Source organism: Neomonachus schauinslandi, chromosome 14 (genome assembly GCF_002201575.2).
Source record: "Neomonachus schauinslandi chromosome 14, ASM220157v2, whole genome shotgun sequence".
Classification (NCBI taxonomy): Eukaryota; Metazoa; Chordata; class Mammalia; order Carnivora; family Phocidae; genus Neomonachus; species Neomonachus schauinslandi.
This window is the reverse complement of record NC_058416.1, coordinates 39,274,023-39,277,941: the sequence shown is the minus strand read 5'-3', so window position 1 is coordinate 39,277,941 and position 3,919 is coordinate 39,274,023. Positions and strand designations below refer to the sequence as shown.

The window sequence follows — 3,919 nt, the reverse complement described above, 5'->3', positions numbered from 1 at the left end:
TTTCGGCTCAGGTCATGATCTCAGGGTCCTGAGATTGAGCCCCGCGTGGGCGCCCTGCTCAGCAGGGAGTCTGCTTCTCTCCTTCTCCCTCTCCCTCTGCCTCCCCCTGCTCATGCATGTTCTCTCTCTCTCAAATAAATAAATAAATAAATAAATCTTTAAAAAAAAAAATAAAAATTAGAGCCAATAATTAGGATAGATTCTATGCTCTCTTCATTACATTGTGAAGTGTCTGGTGCAGTCATATTGTATTGTTGGAATGACAGCTTATACAGATTATAAGAAAATTAGAAGATACATAGGAACACCAAGTTCTGCCCCTCTTTCTGCAACAGTCTTAATGATTTTCTTCACCACCTGGGCATGCCTGCATGGGTGAACTGAACACAGAGGAGGTAGGTGATGGGAGATGAGGGTGATTTTCAATGGTCACCATTTTCCTCATATGATCTTGACTGATGTTTTCATACATGTGTTCAGCTGGTAAAGGCTGCCTTTGCTCATCATAGCCAAGCAACCATAGTCTCGGTGTCTGGTAATATTTATCTAAGTGATACAAAGGTCCTAAGTTCTGGTTTGGAAAATAGCATCCTCACCACCAGCATCAGTTTTAGCTTTAGAAGCTTCTACTATTTCCCTTGTGTCTAGGGTAGCCTCATCTGTTTCCAACAATCCATTCATTTCATATACTTCCATATCTGCAGCTTTTCTTCCACCTTCCTCTTCCTCCTCTTCACATACTGCTGAGCAATCTTGAAGTCTTATACTGTCATTGTTTTCCAGTGTAATCTCCTTAACTGCTTCAGTTATTCCTGCAATACCTGTGTTATGGTAAGTATCTACCCATCCCCCATCACCATCATCTTCAATGGTAGCTTCTAATTCATCTGAATATTCTGTGTGCACCGCTCTTGCATGGCACATTTTTGGTGACCAAAAATTTTTTTCCTGTTGGTAGGTATGCCTTCACTTTCAATTCTTCGCCTGTAGCCCATTGCCATGTTGGATAGTGGTGGACTAAGTGATCTGTAGCTGCCACAAACTCTTCTGGGGTGATAACACCTGTTTCCTTAAACTTTGGTTCTTTGAGGACCTGGGTCAGGTACTCAGCCATTTCCAGTGTCTTTCTGAAATAGCCATTTAAGAAAGTCAGAGAAGTGTCAGATCTAGATCTAGATCTATCTATCTACACACACACGTATATATAAGACATGCATATATATATATACACACACACACATATATATACACACACACACATTTATATCACTAAAATAATGTTATCTTTTTATAGATACTGATAATGAAGTTCAGAGAGGTTAAGTGATGTCATGTAGTTAACAAATGGCTGAGGGCAGACTTGAAATCTCCACACTGAGAGTTCTTTCTACTGTACTGCTCTGGATTGTCACAGCCAATATTAACAAGTGCCTGTGCCCTTTACCAAGCATTTTGATCCTTATTACAACTCTATGAGATTAACAGATCCACACCACAGTGGCAGCAATACATAAAGTGGAGTCTTCTGTCTCCTAACTTGTATCCCAGACTCTAGGAATATCCTGAGTTCATGCAGAAGTAGCCTTGGATTTGCACTGAAACTTTGCATGATAGGTGTGGAATTGATGAGTAAGGGATTGCCATTTACAAGGTGCATTGTGATGACAGCGTAAATGCCATCAGCAGGATCTGGGCCAAAATAATTAGTATGGAATACATCAGAATGACAGCCACCTTCTATGGGCTCAGCTTTTTGAGGGTATGTGCCTAAATGAAACTCATCTCATTTCTTCCCTGGGGTTGAATTTTAAGAGCACACAGAATGAGGGTGTTCATTGAGAGTATGATTTAAGGTACCTACAGGAAAAGAAGGGAGACCAGAGGAGAAGGGAACAAACAATATTCAAGTTCCAAGAACTTAGAAATGTAAGAACATAGGGCAAATGAGAGAATAATAATAATATAATATTTATGGTGATGATGATAGAGAAAGAGAAGGATCCAATGCATTCACAGATATGTTTCTGTTTTAAATCGTCTGCTCATTTTTGACCTAGGATTTTCCTTCTGGTAGTTAAGATGCATTTAAAGTATTAGCCTTTGGTTTCTACAATGTACATGGTTGGCCCCATGTGACTGTGGGTGTTAGACTCACTATGATGAGAACAGGGCCATGGCACCCCTCATACTCTATTCCCCAAAGGAAAGCAGGTCTGGCTGTCTTCCACTGGAAAACATATCCCTCACAGAATGAGTTCATTTTAGCTGTCAGCTATGGAGTATCTAAGAATCTCTGTATGCATGCAACATTGCCAGCAAGATGCCCACCCACCTCCACTGGGGATAAGAATCCCCAGTGGGGGGAAAAAGGCTGCTTCCAAGTGAGTGAAGCAGCTGTTGTCTTACACAGAAATGTCAAAAGCACAAGCAAATTTTTCATCACCAATTGGCGGTGTCATGGCCAGTGAAATACTTTGTGGTTTTTATGTGGTTTGGGGAGAAGCAACTGGCTTTGTGAGGTTTAAGTTATAGATATAAATTATATAACTGGAACACTAAAACCCTTGGTTTGAATTCATTTTATTGCTAATGATAGGATTTGAATCTGAGATGTGGTAGGTGGGATTAAATTAGCCACACCACACACCTTTGAGATGTTAAAAATTATTTTGCTATCTTCTTAAAAAATTTTACCTTTTAGTTACATTTTTCTTAGTAGTTAAATGAATATAAATATGTTAAATGAATATAAAAATGTGTAGAATTTTATCATATGTTTCTATTAGCTAAAATATTGCCATTACCCAAAATAAGTCTCTAAATATAAAAACATTGTTTTCCAGGGGCGCCTGGGTGGCTCAGTCATTAAGCATCTGCCTTCAGCTCGGGTTGTGGTCCTGGGGTCCTGGGATCGAGTCCCACATTGGGCTCCCTGCTGGGCGGGAAGCCTGCTTCTCCCTCTCCCACTCCCCCCTGCTTGTGTTCCCTCTCTTGCTGTGTCTCTCTCTGTCAAATAAATAAATAAAATAAAAACAAAACAAAACAAACAAACAAAAACATTGTTCTCCAAATGCAAAGAAATATAAACTATATGCCACTGTGTTTATATTGACTTTCCATTTGCTGATATGTTTATTTCCCCACCCACCTGTAACCTACTCTTTCATCTGTGCATCCACCCATCATCTAACAGCTATTGATTAAGCCTGTCTACGGCTGATATACTGTGTTAGACATCATAGGACACTGAAAGCAATATAACTTCTATTTCCTCTCTTCTAGAAGCTTCAAATCATTTGACAATTCATTTGTGACATGAAGAGGAGTGAGCCACCCTACCATTGCATCAGTAATCTTTAAACAATAAGGAAAATGAAACAAGTGTTGTCTCCCACCCTGCCCACCAAGACACAGATACCAAGCCTTGCCACAGATGCAGTGCCGACCTTTACGTCCTTTTTAAGACAAGCTCTGTTTATGTACCTGATAAATGACAACAAAATGTATATGAGCTTAGAGTATATAAAACTGTAAGTTAGCTGTGATTTAGATTATGAGAAAATAGATGAAAGCTCAATATAAAGGAATAAAATCTAATGTAACATATGATGCCTTTATGGACCACACTGTAAACATCTTTGGCATTTGCCTTGATCTGCCTGATTATGTGACAGAAGTAACAAAGTAACTCAGCAGTTGTCTTGGTCCATTTGGGCTGCTGTCACAGAAATACCTTAGACTGGGTGGCTTAAACAACAAAAACTTATTTCTCACAGTTCTGGAGGCTGGGCAAGTCAAGATCCAGGTGCTGGCAAATTCAGTATCTGGTAAGAGTCCTCTTCCTGGTTTATGAATGCCTATCTTTTTGCTGTGTCCCCACATACTGGAATGGATGAGAGAGCTCTTTGGGGCCTCTTCT

At 39.8% G+C, this 3,919-nt stretch overlaps 1 pseudogene; it reads right to left on the bottom strand.

The window, feature by feature from the left end:
- Window positions 1–216: 216 nt before the first annotated feature.
- Window positions 217–2,459, bottom strand: LOC110576951 (annotated as a pseudogene).
- Window positions 2,460–3,919: the final 1,460 nt, after the last annotated feature.